This window comes from Hyperolius riggenbachi, chromosome 8, assembly GCF_040937935.1.
Source record: "Hyperolius riggenbachi isolate aHypRig1 chromosome 8, aHypRig1.pri, whole genome shotgun sequence".
Classification (NCBI taxonomy): domain Eukaryota; kingdom Metazoa; phylum Chordata; class Amphibia; order Anura; family Hyperoliidae; genus Hyperolius; species Hyperolius riggenbachi.
Genome location: NC_090653.1, coordinates 220927842 through 220944826, shown reverse-complemented (window position 1 = coordinate 220944826; position 16985 = coordinate 220927842).

Sequence of the window (16985 nt, the reverse complement as noted above, 5' to 3'; positions counted from 1 at the left end):
TGTCAATGTGTAGCAGAACTCTAATTACACTCCCTGATTGATGTATACCCATGCAAGACGTTTTAAAGCACTTTAGGCCTGCAATTTAGCATTCAATGTGATTTCTGCCCTTAAAATGCTGCTTTGCGTCAAATCCAGATTTTTCCCCGGGACTTTGGGCATGTATCCCACTCCGCCATGCCCCCCTCCAGGTGTTAGACCCCTTGAAACATCTTTTCCATCACTTTTGTGGCCAGCATATTTTTTTCTATTTTTGAAAGTTCGCATCCCCATTGAAGTCTATTGCGGTTCGCGAACTTTTGAGCGAACCGAACCTTCCCTGGAAGTTCGCGAACCCGGTTCGCGAACCGAAAATCGGAGGTTCGTGACATCTCTAGTAATAACAAGAAGCCCGAGTGGACAAAGCATGCACTGCTTCTTTATCCTCCGTGCGACTAGCTGCAGTCAGAGCCACAAATAGGTGACAGGTCAGCGCAAAAGAGAGAAGCCCATCCAAACCAGAGACCAGGTAAGTATAAGGATCCTAAACTATACACACTGGCATAGATGTAGTGTAATGCTAGGTACACACAATGCAATTCTGACAGATTTACTGTCAGATCGATTATTTCCAACATGTCTGATCTGATTTCCGATCAAATCTTCAATCGATTTTCCGTTCATTTCTATGAAAAAATAATTCAGAAAATCTATCGGATAGCAGATCGGACATGTTGGAAATAGTCGATGTGACAGTAAATCTCTCCGAAAATTGCATCATGTGTACCTAGCATAAGCTCAGGTGTACTAACTTTACACAGTGACAATTTAGCACTTAGGGAAAGTTAAGACAGATCTCAATCAGTCAGCAGGAAGTTTTTAAGTTTTGTAATAGAATGATATTTATTTGCTTACCAAAAGAAAACAGTGAGCCTTTGGCTAATGAGCCATCTTCAGACTTTGTTCCTGTATACAAGATGTTAGGGAACACAGCTATATATACAGTCAGCAGGAGATGTATACATTGTTTTGTAAATATAAATAAATGTAATACAGTTGTCATTCTGTTTCAAAACATCTTGCTTTCACTGATGGATAACACAGTACAATGCTTTGCTGCTTCTAAAACATGTCAGGAAAGAGTTAAACTGTAGCACAGAGAATGTTGCTGTCATTCCCTAGGAAAGAAAAACAAACCATAAATTGAACAGGTCTCGGGTCTTTAACAGCTCTGACCAAGTAATAAACATCAGTCAGGGGGAGAGGAGAGCTGATAATTCCTGTCTGTGAATGCGTGCATAAAGAAACTAATCTGAACTCAAAAGTTCTACTACTTGAGCACACATATTTTTCTTCTCATAGCAGCTTGTATGTCCCCACTCATTATACTGGACAAGATCTTCAGATGACAACAGATCCTGACTGTCATCACACACACTCTGCGGTGAGAGAGATAAAGGGATCTCTGGAATTCAGGCAGAATAGAGCAAAGCAGAAGTGATTTACTTTGACATGTGACCTCTTATCTCTCCAAGTCCTGCGCCCTGCTGAATTTTAGCACCCTAGGTCATGACCTTTGTGGCCTTCCCAGAAATCCGGCCTAGACAGTATATAGTAAACAATGTTACCAAGAGGAGCCAATTGTATAAATTGCAGTGTCTAAGTAATAGCACCAAGCAAATGAGCTATTGCAACGTTCATCCAGATTTCAATGAAGGTAGATAGATATTGATGGGTGTGAACCAAGTAACCGTCCTTTAATCAGAGCAACAACCACTTAATTGCTAGCAAATTGCAGATTTTCCTTGCAATTGCAGCACTGCCTCTCAAATGTATTAGATAGAGAATCTTTGAAAATGGCACCCATTCGCAGTGTCTTATAGGTCCAATGATGTCTGTAAATTGGAAAACTGGTAGTACTCCAGAACAATGTCTTAATATAGTGATCTCTGGAACCAGACCCAATCACAGGCTTACCAATGCCTGTAAGTTCAAACAACAGGTCAAAATCCATAAAAAGTTTGACTAAAGCAGATACAGTATTCTCCGGAGCCAGGCCTAATTGCATTTCAAAATGAGTAGGTTCATTTGTGCAAACTTTGCTCAGTAGATAGGTGTAGCAGTCAGTCAGAGCATGGTCATCCACGAGGCAATCTAGGCAGGTGCCTGGGGCCTAGTAGGTGTCAAGGGGCCCACATGCCATCCTCTTTGACCTTCCTCCATTTTAGCTTACCAAAAGCACCAGGAGCACCAAATCTACTACAATACTCAGGGCCCCATTACATCTTAATTCATCTCTGTAGTCAATGCAACAAAAGTGGATTAATCTCACCCAATCCATATGTCACAGATAGAAATTGTGATCATTTTTGTTTAATGTTCACAGCCTTGTAGATGAATGAAATAGAATTATTTGCCTATATCTGTCATAGCAACCAATCACCTTCATACCTGCTAACAATTTTATCTTAACCATTTCGCATTCAGTCATTTTCACTTTATGCATCCGAGCAATTTTCACCTCCCATTCATTAGCCTATAACTTTATCACTACTTATCACAATTAACTGATCTATATCTTGTTTTTCCGCCACCAATTAGGCTTTCTTTGGGGGGTACATTTTGCTAAGAGCCACTTTACTGTAAATGCATTTTAACAGGAAGAATGGGAAAAAACGGAAAAAATTCATTATTTCTCAGTTTTCGGCCATTATAGTGTTAAAATAATACATGCCTCCATAATTAAAACCCATGTATTGTATTTGTCTATTTGTCTCGGTTATTACACCGTTTAAATTATGTCCCTATCACAATGTATGGCGCCAATATTTTATTTGGAAATAAAAGTGCATTTTTTCCGTTTTGCATTCATCCCTATTTACAAGTTTATAATTAAAAAAAAATAGAAATATTTCATCTTTACATTGATATTTAAAAAGTTTAGACCCTTAGGTAAATATTTACATGTTTTTTTTTCTTTATTGTAATTTTTTTTGTGTTTTTTTTATTAAACATTTCATGTGGGTATTTTTTGGAGGGTGGGATTTAAATTGTCATTTTTAAATGTAAATATATGATTATTTTTATATTTTTTTACATTTAGGTGTAGTTTTACTTTTTGGCCACCAGATGGCAGCCATGAGTTTGTTTACGTGACGTCACTCTAAGCGTAACGTTTGCTTAGAGGGACGCTAGAGCCAGAAAAAGCGAAGCTTCCGAGAGAAGCTGTCGCTTTTTCTGCGGGGGAGAGGAATCAGTGATCGGGCACCATAGCCCGATTCACTGATTGCCTGGCTAACAAACCGCGGGCCGGGAGCGCGCGTGCACACGCGCGATCGGCCGTGGGAGTGTGCGGGAGCGCACATGACCTCCTGGACGTAACTTTTATGTCCAGGAAGGTTAACTGGTTAACTACCTACAGAGCGATCCACGCCCATGGGCGTGGCCGCGGCGTCAGCCCCAGGACCGCCTAATGCCAATTGCGTCAAGTCCTGGGGCCAGCTAAAGCAGGAGATTGCGTGCAGGCTGCGCTCGCATCTCCTGCTCGCTTCAGTCTTCAAGCGGCGATCGCACCTTGGAAGACTGTTAAACTGCCAAACTGCCATCTTTACACATAGTACAGCACTGTACTGGGGACAGCCATATGACACGGCTGTCCCCCTGGGGCAGAAGAGAGCGATCAGCTCTCATAGGCAGAAGCCTATGACAGCCTATCGCCAGGATTGGCCGGCTAGGGGGAGGGAGGGGATTATAAAAAAAAAAATTACAGAAATAGTAAAAAATATTCAAAACATAATAACATAAATATGGAGGGGGGGGGGGGGGGATCGCTAGTGTGCTGTGTTGCCCTGCAGCTTGGCCTTAAAGCTGCAGTGGCCAATTATGAAAAAATAGCCTGGTCTTTAGGGGGGTTTACCACTGTGGTCCTCAAGTGGTTAAATTACAAAAATAACTTTAAAAACTGAGTATATTGAAATATGGTCTAACTAATGCTACAATTCAGCTGAAACAGAACGTAGTATAACGTGTCCCTTAATAACCTTCCAGTCTTCTGAGCTAAGCTCCTTCCATGTTTCAGTCAAAGGTTACACAGTGTAAAGTAGATGAAGGTTGCTGGGGACAACACAGATCGTTGTTCCTGTTTAATCATGAAGCCCCTTTGTTTGCCCTGCTTGGCAAATTTACCATCTCTCCAGTCTTAGCAGTGAGCCTCAGATTTATGGGTAAGTTTCTTTGATGCTCAATAGCAAAGAGGCTAACACATTCACCAGTCTATTAGAGTGAACAGATGAAAGGCTGACAGGTGATTATGATGGCACTGCAGGGTCTCCGCAGAGCTTAGGGCAGCAAGCTGGAAGTGAATAAAAGATAAATGGAAATGAATATGAAAGAGCCAGAGCTATAGAAAGTTCCTAGGTGTTCTTCACAGAAACATCTTCGGAAATATCATCATCACTATGATCTCTGCCAGTAGCTGACCTAACACTTGTGGTGAGAGGACGAATTTACCAATTTTTGTACTATCATTAATACCACTGTAAATATTTATTGTTTTCGTTCGGCGCCCAATTAACAATGGTATTCATTATTTACACTCATATCGGCTTTACCCCACGCCCATTTTTCCTTGCTCCCCTATTTTATGCATGTGTGCTGTTGATCTTCTGGCATCAGCAGTGTGTGAGTCATAACCTTGAAACAAGCATGTGGCTAATCCTTTAGATTGTGAGCTCAAAAGGGCAGGGCTCTCTTACCCTTTTGTGTCTTGGAATATATTCATTTTATGTCTTGCAATTTGTTATATATGTTATTCATTATGTAACATGTTACATTTGTCGCTGAAATGACCTATTCTGTATTTTGTATCAGTGTCTAAATTTGGTGTACACCATTGTATTATTATGTACTCCATGTTTGTTTCTTACTTTGTACAGTCCCATGGAACATGTCGGCACTTTAAAAATCATTAGTAATAATAATCCATAATAATAATAATCCAAGTTATAATACCTGCTATACTAAGTGTTGAAAGTCCCTCCAAGACTCGTCATTGGTCCCTTAACAAACCAATAGAAATCCTCCTTCTCAGAGAGGATTCCCATTGATCTGTTAATGGACCAATGGGGAGCCCTGGAGGGACTTTAAAAGATGGTCTGCTGGGGCTTGCTATACTTAGTATAGCAAGTTCAGGGCTTGGAGCGCCGTGTGCTGTGCTGTCAGTCGTCGGGGCAGGGATCGACACATGTAGCATTCTCCGCCGCTCTTCAGGTGTCAAGAGGATGTGGTGTGAGATCATTTCCGAGGATACTGTCGTGGGAGTAACAGGTAAGTATTTATGGTTAATTCTTATTTCATTTTAACTCTTTTAACTTAACTTTAACTTAATTTTTAATTTCATTTTAACTCTTTGTGGAAATGGGTAAGGGGTACGTCAGGGTGTTGACGCCCAGGGTGTTGACACCCCCACCTCCTCCTTGGCACTGGGGGTGAGAGCCAGCCCCTTGTCCATGGACTGAACAAGGACTCTTGGGGAGAGCAGGAGGCCTGGCCACCCCTCTCTTCCAGAGCCCCTCCCATACCACTGACCATGTGGTGCTGGTGTAGCTCAGGCTGCGGAGCCCCACAAGGTCTGGGCTCCGCAATCTGGCTATCCCAGCCTGCAGGTGTGATAAGGGGTTAAAGGGGCTTGGGAGGGGGGACCACACACTGTCTGTTTTCTTAAAATAACTATAATATGTAAGCAGTGCTTCAAACTAATAAATAGTAAAATGTATGCAGCAAAATGTAATTTTACCCAGTTTAAATAACATTTTTTTTCTTTGAAGTATTCAAAATCAATGTTCTCAAAAACGACAGGGTTTTGTTTTTGTTTTGTTCCCACTATTTTCCTGAAGATACCTGGCACATTTGGTGAAGATTGTATTTAAGGGAGCTTTGCAATTAATCATGGAAACTCTAATGTAAATTGCGGAATTCCGCAGCAGAATGTCATTTTACATACTTTTAAAAAACATTTTTTTCTTTGATGTACTGTATTAAAAATTGATTTTCTAATAAACTTCAAGGTCTTTTTAGAAAAAAAAATGTTTACTTGTTCCCTCTATTCTCCCGAAGATACCTGGCAAATTTGGTGAAGATTACAATTAAGGAGGCTTTGCAATTAACCGTGGGAGGTGTCGGTATTGACTATAATGTAACGGTGGAAATTTCGTCAGATTCCGTTAGTGATGAGCTTCTGAATTCCGTGAAATTCTGGTTTCTAAATCAGCATTCCGACTCTGCCTTTTTCCAATTTGGAAATTGGAATTCCCGCCCGGAATTTCGAAGCTCATCCCTAATGTTTTGCTAACTTGCCGCTGTAAGGAAGTTATTGATTCAGCATTGAATATGAAATATGAAAAGAAGGAATAAGTATGACACTGGCTTCCCCAATACAAACACATGGGAAATCCAGGGATTTCTCTCAAAACCTTTTGGGCTATGGAAGAAAATAGGCTGCATATGCAGCCTATTTTAACCACTTCAGGATCACAGGTTTTTCCCCTTAAAAACCAAAACAACTTTCACATTTCAGCGCTCCTCCCATTCATTCAGCAATAACTTTATTGTTACTTATCACACTTAAATGATCTATATATTGTTTTTTTCGCCACAAATTATGCTTTCTTTGGGTGGTAGTTTTTGCTCTGAATTATTTTATTTTATATGCATTGTAAAGGGAATAAGGAAAAAAGAAAAAAAATGATTATTTCTCAGTTTTCAGCCATTATAGTTTTAAAATAAAATTTGCTTTGGTACATAAAACCCACACATCTTATTTGCCCATTTGTCCGGTTTATTACAACGTTTAAATTGTGTCCCTAGTACAATGTATGGTGATAATATTTTAACTGGAAATGAAGGAGCATTTTTCCATTTAGGGATTTTTAATACTTTTTCACTTATTACAAGAACTTTTTTTGAAAAAAATATACTCATGACATCCGTATTACAAAAGCCCCTAAGGTAACTATTTATGTAAAAAAAATTAAATGGTGTAATTTTTAAAAAAAATTTTAACAAGTGTTTTATTTCTGTAACTGTGGGGCAGGGATGGAAGGGGTTAAAAGTAATAAAATAAAATAAAAATAATAATAAACTTGCTATGGAAAACAGTATAGTGGCATAAATAGGTGTATTTTACTTTTTGGCCACAAGATGGTGCTATTGAGACCGTGTTTCTATTAATAGAACACAGCCGAAGTGTCGGGTCTCAGAGCTTATGCAACGTTAACAAGCTCTCCGAAGACACGGGAACGGGAACGGTGATGGGGATTGAGAATGAAAAGATTCTCACATCCTGATCACAGATGGAGGGGGCTGCAACGGTTGATTGGCGGAAAACAGCGCGGGGATCGTGAATGCGACGGTAAGGCAGCAGTACGCATATCTACGCCCCTGATTTGCACGTGAAGTTTAAAGGGGCGTGGATATGCGTACCAAGGATCCTAAAGTGGTTAAAGGACCACTATTGTGAAAAATGTTAAAATGTAAAATACATGTAAACATATACAAATAAGAAGCATGTTTCTCCTAGAGTAAAATGAGCCATAAATTACTTTTCTCCTATGTTGCTGTCACTTACAGTAGGTAGTCAAAATCTAACAGAACCGTCAGGTTTTCAACTTGTCCATCTCTTCATGGGGTATTTTCAGCAAGGCTTTGTAACGATTGTGGAATATCTCTGTGGCCGGCGCACAAGATGTGCGCCGCCACTATGGAAATCCTCCACAAACGCCTGAATAACAGAACCCAGCTGTGGTGCAATGCACCTGTAGAGGGTAATTCCCACCGGCAGATGGAGCTGTGGAGTGCAGAGGAATAAACCCTCTGCACTGCCACAGATGCCAGTTAGGAATTGTACGAGGGGAAGCAATATAGGGTAAGATAGCCCCTAGTGAAAGAGAGTGAGCACAGAGTCAGAATGTATGTATGTCCACCAATCTAGTCGCCACCTGGTGACAGTGAACACACAACAGTGAAGACCAAGTAGGAAAGCAATCGCAAGAAATGGCGATTGCTAACAGCGACACAAGACTGAGCAAAGACAGAGCATAGACGTAGTAAGAAAGACACAGCAAACAATAATGATCAGAACGCCAAAGAAAATAACAAACGCGGTCGCCGCACGAGAAGCACAACAACGACAAAACACGTTAATGGCGCGGTCTCCGTGCGAGAAGCGCAACAGAGACAAAACACGCCAACCCTGACTAACAAATGAACCCAGAAACACAAGCAAACAAATAACAGAAATGCTTGCTAATCGGTTGCCTTACCTCAGGCAATAGCAAGCGTTTGCTCCGGACAAACAGACAACAGGAACAAGTCAGATAGGATCCACTGCTCTTCCGCAAGAGCGAGTGCGATCCGTACACAGGAACAGGACTGAAAGAATCCACTGCTCTTCCGCAAGGGCGAATGCGATCCACACAACAAGACAGACAGAAGGAGTAACCAGCAGCAACCGCAGCTGAGGTTAAACTCCAAGACTGAATACAGAGAGATTCACCACCTCTAACGCTAGGGCGAGTGCAATCCAAACAGACAGAGCGATTTTCTGTCAGCCCCCGCTAGCGACAGAACAATCGCAACGGAAAGACAGAACGATTCACTACCGCCAACCGCTGGCGACAGTGCAATCGCAAGGACAAGACAAGACAGAATAGGCAGTACAAATAATAACACAAACCTGACTGTACTAAATAGGAATGCTAGGATCACTCCCAAAGGAACTACTCTAAGCTAGCAATAATAGCCTACAATGAGCAAAGGGCTGAGACTCCAGGTAAGTTAGCAGGAACAAACCTTCATTACCAGCAGGGAATTCTGGGAGGGAATGGTATTTATACTGCAAGCCATCAAAGGAAGCAGCTAAGCAATTTGCATGACAAGTGGATGCAAATTCCTCACCAGAACAGCAGCTCTGAAACTCGCAGAGTGAAGACAGGTCTCTTTTCCAGAGACCTGCAGCACTCAGACCTAAAAAAAAAGCTGTCTGCCTGTGCAGACAGCAGAGCAGATAATTACAGGCTTTTAGTCTTTATAAAAACATTCCCTGAAAAGGATTTATACAATGATTCTAGCCACTTCCTTGCTAGCTGCACACTATTTTGTCAGTTGTAATGAGCAACTGCCATTCACGAAGTGCTTTTGAAACTAAACAAGACCCTGAAAATCCTCCATAAGGAGATGGGCTAGTCCAAAACTTGTTGGTGCAGTCAGATTTCTACCAGCTACTGTAAGGGAGAGCAACATAGGAGAAAAGTGATTCATGGCTCATTTTACTCAAGAAGAAACATAGTTCTTATTTGTACGTGTTTACATGTATTTTACATTTTATGATATTCGCAGTAGTGGTCCTTTAAGGCAGTTCCCCAACCCTGTCCTCAAGGCCCACCAACACTGCATGTTTTTACGAATCCACAGAGGTAGTTAATCAGCTCTGCTGCAACACTACCCCACATGTGATTATGTGTGGTTTCCTGCAAAACATGTACGGTTGGTGGGCCTTGAGGACAGGGTTGGAGAACTCTGCTTTAAGGAAGACCGAGCGAGCTCATGTTGACCCAAACCACTAAAAAAAGTATCAAGACTAAAAGAGAACAAAAAGTCCTCTATTAAAAAACAAAGCTAAATGTAATTTTGCCTTCTTAAAACAGAAGGTATTTGTGATAATCCAGCTTTAAGTGAACAACTGTGGTTTCCCACAATGCACAGCTACTGAATATGCAAATGATCTCTTTATGCCTCTGAAAGCAAGGGTGCACATCCAGAACCACTGGTGTATAGTGAGCCTACGGGTGATACATTTTACAGAGCCATATCAATCCAACATAAATACAGCCTGTTTTGGACTTTCTGGTTCAGTCTTTCAAACGTCTCCTATCTCACTGTAATGTAAATGCTATTGTTCACCTGTCAATCTGAAAAGGTTGGCATCATAATAAGCAGGCTGGAGATGACAGAGATAAGGCCTTTTTTTGTTGTGGGGTTCGTTCACTTAAGAATTCAAAAGGGCAAACTGTAGTGTATCTGTAATGGATCTTGCAAAATATTGTGCTTGGAAGGTAATGGAAAATGTCCCTTACTTCAAGATGGTATCTTTCCTCTAGCAGTTGAGAGTCCAACCACTGATGGAATTTGTGATAACCCTGAAGCAGACTAGAAATGTATGTGCATTTTTCTTTTTTTCAGAAGCCTCAGGCCTGGAACCCACTACAAAACGCTATCGCTAATAGCAATCGCTTGCGTTTTGTATGAGCGGTTTGCAAGCAATTTCATGAGCGTTTTCAGGAGCGATTTTAAAAAGTCTATGCAATTTGCCTGCGGTTGTGTAGCGATTAACAATTAGCGTTTTAATTCTGATTGGTCCATTCAATTAATAATAGAAGATTAATAAAGATGTAGCCAATGAGCCATGGAAAAAATTCACATAATGAGTTCATTAAATAAATACTTGATTGATGCAAGTAAGTCACAAACAAGAGTCTTGGTTCATTAATTGGTATCACAAGCTTGCAGAACAGCTGCGGTGCAGGTATATAAGAACTGGAAAGATCAACAATAAAACTTTTAGTGTGTACACATCTATTTTCATAAAACCTCTATTTTAAAATTTAAAGGAGACCTGAGTTCATGCCAGCAGTGTAATAGCTAGATAACCATGGGCTCCACTGCAAATATTTCAAAGAGACCCATTAAACTCCTACTTTACTCTGAATTAGTCAGCCTACCCCACACCCGTAACTAAAAGCAGGTAGAGTTGGCACCTGGTACCCTGGCACTTCCATAAAGCCAGTGCATGATGCGCAATGCCTGATGCCTAATTTATATGCATACAAAGAGTTGCACAACACTGGTGGGGTGCAGGACCAAAGTAGTATCAAAATAAAAAATCAAAAGAGGTCCACACACTCCAGTGTGGTCAATCCACATTTATTCAACAAATTCGTGACATTATGCCATTCCAGCATCAATGAATCGTTCAGGGGCCACGGAGGGTCCCCTTTCTCAAGGCAATAAAGCAGAATTTATTGCCTTGAGAAAGGGGACCCTCCATGGCCACGAAACGATTCGTTGGTGCTGGAATGGCATAATGTCACGAATTTGTTGAATAAATGTGGATTGACCACACTGGAGGTATATAAGAACTGGAAAGATCAACAATAAAACTTTTAGTGTGTACACATCTATTTTCATAAAACCTCTATTTTAAAATTTAAAGGAGACCTGAGTTCATGCCACCAGTGTAATAGCTAGATAACCGTTAACGCACGCTCCCAGACGCCGATCGTTAGCCCACGAATCAGTGAATCGGGCTATGGTGCCTGATCACTGATTTCTCTTCCCCGCAGAAAAAGCGACAGCTTCTCTCAGAAGCTCCGCTTTTTCTGGCTGTTGCGCCCCCCATGCGTCCCTCTAAGCGTATGTTACGCTTAGAGTGACGTCATGTAAACAAACTCATGGCCGCCATCTTGTGGCCAAAAAGTAAAACTACAACTAAAAGTAAAAAAAATAAAACTCAACACACATTTACATTATAAAAGTACTGTTTACATCCCACCCTCCCAAAAATACCCAAATAAAATGTTTAATATAAAAAAACATTACAATAATAAAAAAAAAACCTTGTAAATATTTACCTAAGGGTCTAAACTTTTTAAATATCAATGTAAAGATGAAATATTTCTATATTTTTTTATTCTAAACTTGTAAATAGTGATAGATGCAAAACAGAAAAAATGCACCTTTATTTCCAAATAAAATATTGTCGCCATACATTGTGATAGGGACATAATTTTAACGGTGTAATAACAAGGACATATGGGCAAATACAATACGTGAGTTTTTTTCCATTTTTTTTCATATTCTTCCTGTTAAAATGCATTTACAGTAAAGTGGCTCTTAGCAAAATGTACCACCCAAAGAAAGCCTAATTGGTGGCGGAAAAAACAAGATATAGATCAGTTCATTGTGATAAGTAGTGATAAAGTTATAGGCTAATGAATGGGAGGTGAACATTGCTCGGATGCATAAAGTGAAAACGACTGAAGGCTGAAGTGGTTAACCAGTTCACCCCCAAGGGTTTTTATCCTAACGGACCAGAGCAATTTTCAGTTGTCAGTGCTCCTCCCTTTTATTCCCTAATAACTTTATTACTACTTATCACAAGAAAATGATCTATACCTCGTTTTTTTCGCCACCAATTAGGCTTTCTGTGGATAGTACATTTTGCTAAGAATTTTTTTATTCTAAATGCGTTTTAATAAGAAAAAAAGAAAAAAAAGAAGAAAAATCATTATTTCTCAGTTTTCAACCATTATAGTTTTAAAATTAAACATTCTCCTGTGGATAAAACAAACACGTTTTATTTGCCCAGTCGTCCCGATTATTAAACAGTTTAAATGATGTCCCTATCACAATGTATGGCGACAGTATATTATTTTGAAATATAAGTGTTATTTTTCTGTTGTTTTTTTTTATTCTGGCCATAATTACAAGCCCCTATGTAATACATTAAAATTAATTTCCCCCCATAAAATATAAATTAACAAAGCTGAGTCCCTAAGGCAACTATTTATTTTTTTTTTTTAGCTGATTTTTTTTTTACAAGTGTTTTTTTTTGTGGGGGGGGGGGGGGGGGGGGGTTGGAAGTGTAATTTTATTAAGATCTGTATGTACTTGAAAATGAATGTATTTTGTAGGTGTAATATACTTTATACTGCTAGTGAACACTCATAGGAAATGTTCACTTTTTTTTTTTCTTCACTTTATTTAATTGTTACATTTCCTGTTATTGTGAATGGACGTAGCCGCTATTCGCGGTCACGTCCATTCACTCCAGGCACTGCGATTGGGTAGAGGACCGTTCGGTCCTCTTCCCCAATCACCCAGCACGGAAGCCCGACGAAAACAGCGGCGGTAGCGGCGCACAAACGGCGGTAGCAGCGGCGGGAACGTGGGACGTATTAAAACGTCATGTTGCTATTAATAGCGGTAAGCATGACGTTTTAATACGTTAGGATGTCAGTAAATGTTAAAGGACCACTACTGCGAAAACTGTAAAATTTAAAATACATATAAACACATACAAATAAGAAGTGTTTCTTCCAGAGTAAAATGAGCCATAAATTACTTACCGTATCTCCCATGTTGCTCTCACTTACAGTAGGGAGTATAAATCTTACAGGACAAAAAGAAAAAAATTAGTCTGCGCTAAGGACAATGTATAAATTGCAAACAACGTGGTGCGCTTTAAATAATGTACTGTCATACATATACTGTCCAAGAGAAAGATTTAAAAAGCGCTCATAAGCTAGGACAAAGTTCAGTCTTAATATCACCAATCCAGTAGTCTTCAATCCACTGTTTAGTAAACCCTCAAAAGTCCAGGAAACATGCCAAACTAATTGCGGATAGGCTATTGAATGTTACCAATACTTTAATAGCAGCTGACCAAGTCAGTTTTACAAAAGGAAGGCAAGCTGCCGACGGTACAAGGAGAATGATTAATATACTAAGAGGGGTGGAACTATCGGGGGCCTCCTCCGTGTTGGTGCAGCTAAGGTTTTTGTGGCCCCAAGCGGACTGTAGCAAGAGGCCCTAGCCGCGGCGAAAAATGGGTGTGGTTATCCCGCATAAGTGGGCGTGGCCATGACATGTGGGTGGAGCAGGAGGGCGGATTGGAGCGGAGCTGTTTGCGGGGAAAAATGGATGTGGGGGTGATTGAGGCGCGCGTAGCGCGCCGAAAGATGGGCGTGGCCATGACATTGTATGGGCGAAGCTTAACTGTAGCACAGCAAATATAGCCAACTATAACCATTAAATAATAAATGCAGCAACAGTTACCCCAGACACCAGAAAATAAAAACGCAATTTAGGCCACATTTCAGCAGAAATCAAACGCAATTAGGGCACATTTTCAGCAGAAATCAAACGCAATTAGGGCACATTTTCAGCCGAAATCAAACGCAATTAGGGCACATTTTCAGCCGAAATCAAACGCAATTAGGGCACATTTTCAGCAGAAATCAAACGTAATTAGGGCACAGTTCAGCAGAAATCAAACGCAATTAGGGCCACATTTTCAGCAGAAATCAAACGTAATTAGGGCACAGTTCAGCAGAAATCAAACGCAATTAGGGCCACATTTTCAGCAGATATCAAACGCAATTAGGGCACAGTTCAGCAGAAATCAAACGCAATTAGGGCACAGTTCAGCAGAAATCAAACGCAATTAGGGCCACATTTTCAGCAGATATCAAACGCAATTAGGGCACAGTTCAGCAGAAATCAATCGCAATTAGGGCACAGTTCAGCAGAAATCAAACGCAATTAGGGCCACATTTTCAGCAGATATCAAACGCAATTAGGGCACAGTTCAGCAGAAATCAATCGCAATTAGGGCCACATTTTCAGCAGATATCAAACGCAATTAGGGCACAGTTCAGCAGAAATCAATCGCAATTAGGGCCACATTTTCAGCAGATATCAAACGCAATTAGGTCACAGTTCAGCACAAATAAATCGCAATTAGGGCCACATTTTCAGCAGATATCAAACGCAATTAGGGCACAGTTCAGCAGAAATCAATCGCAATTAGGGCCACATTTTCAGCAGATATCAAACGCAATTAGGGCACAGTTCAGCAGAAATCAATCGCAATTAGGGCCACATTTTCAGCAGATATCAAACGCAATTAGGTCACAGTTCAGCAGAAATCAATCGCAATTAGGGCCACATTTTCAGCAGATATCAAACGCAATTAGGTCACAGTTCAGCAGAAATCAATCGCAATTAGGGCCACATTTTTAGCAGATATCAAACGCAATTAGGTCACAGTTCAGCAGAAATCAATCGCAATTAGGGCCACATTTTCAGCAGATATCAAACGCAATTAGGGCACAGTTCAGCAGAAATCAATCGCAATTAGGGCCACATTTTCAGCAGATATCAAACGCAATTAGGGCACAGTTCAGCAGATATCAAACGCAATTAGGGCACAGTTCAGCAGAAATCAATCGCAATTAGGGCCACATTTTCAGCATATATCAAACGCAATTAGGGCTCAGTTCAGCAGAAATCAATCGCAATTAGGGCTGCAAAAAGAAAAGAATTTACTCACCTGGCAGGCTGCCACTGGCAGAAGTCTTCTCTCCCCGTCTCCTCTCCCGGCCGGCTCCTCAGGCGCGCAGTTCCCATGGAGCTCAGCTCCCTCCCTGGCTTCCTCCTCCAATCTCCCGCGCTGATTCATGCAGGGCTACGGGAAGATGGCCACCCGAAGCCCTGTACTAAAGACATAGTCTCCAGAGCAGGGCTTTGGCGGCGGCCATCTTCCCGTAGCCCTGCTCTGCTCTGCCAGTGCCAGCCCCGCGGGGCTGCGGGGAAAAAGTGACGTCACGCCGACGTCACGGAGCCGCCGAGGCCCCTAAGATCTTGAGGCCCCAAGCGACCGCTTGGTTCGCTTTATGCCTCGCGGCGCCCCTGCGTGTTCCTAACTTTGGATGCGGAGAAGGCCTTCGATAGGGTCCACTGGGGTTTCTTGGAGCAAGTACTAAATAAGTTTGGTTTCTTGGGTCCAATCTTGGGAGCAATACTAGCACTGTATTCATGTCTATCAGCAAGGGTAAATGCAGCTGGCTTTCTGTCAGAAAAATTTCCCATTACCAACGGCACACGACAAGGCTGTCCCTTATCACCGATTATATTTTCATTACTGATGGAAACCCTTGCTGAAAAAATAAGACACAACCCCAACATTTCAGGAATTGAACTGAACCATATTCCTCACAAGATTGGACTTTTCGCAGACGATCTGATATTGACTCTATCTAAGCCGCTTTTCTCCTTACAGAATGTTTTGTCTGAATTAGATGAATTTTCTGCTGCCTCTCTTTATAAGTCAAACAAAAATAAGTCACTATTATTGGGATTAAACATATCTCCACAACTCAAAGCTGATATACAAGTAAAAATCCTTGGGCAGACAAATATATTCCCTATTTAGGAATAGCCCTTCCGCATTCTACTGGTGACTTGTTTCTGTATAATTTCGTTCCTCTTTTATCCAAAATCAGACTTGAGTGTGAGATGTATGGCAAACACATGGTATCTTGGCTAAGCAGAATAATATGTCTAAAAATGTTTATCCTTCCAAAAATTTTATATTTACTTCGCACTATTACTATCCCCATAAAGAAATCCTTTTTCCAGGAACTAAAGAAAATTTTTATAAACTTTACGTGGAAAGGGAAAACTCCCAAAATTGCGCATAATTTTATGACACTACCAACTAGTAAGGGTGGGATGGGCCTCCCATGTGTAGAAAAATATTATTATTCTACTGTACTCAATATGGCAAAGAACTGGTGGACAAAATCTCCAGATAAAACGTGGGTTGAAATGGAAGAAAAAATCTTGCATAAACCTCTGAGAGCTATCATAATTAGTATTCTACTAGGAAACAGACTCCCCAAATCTCCCTTTCCTACCATTCAAGCCACCATTATGGCATGGGAATACTATACTAAATCTCCTCACAAGAGACAAAATCTAATCTCAGTACCTCTTCCAATTCAAATTTTGAACACCATGGCCCAAATGCAATTCCTTTTTTCTCCTGAGTTTTCTCCTAGGTGATAATTTTAAACTTGTCTATAAAATGACTTTTAAGCCTCCAGAAAGCAAGAAAACACTCAAAATAATTTTGATAGCACTTTTTCACCTACTTTTTGGTATTATTTTAGTTGAAAATTGCTGAAAAGTTATTTTAAATCGAAGATGAAAAATTACCACCTAGGAGAAAACTCAGGTGAAAAAATGAATTGCATATGGCCCCATATGTCCCAATCTAAAAACCAACCCGTGGGTCAAAGCAGGAATCACTCACCTACACGACATCTTAGAATCAAACAAATTAAAACCCTTTGAAACTTTACAAAGAGAATTCTCTTTACTGGATGCAC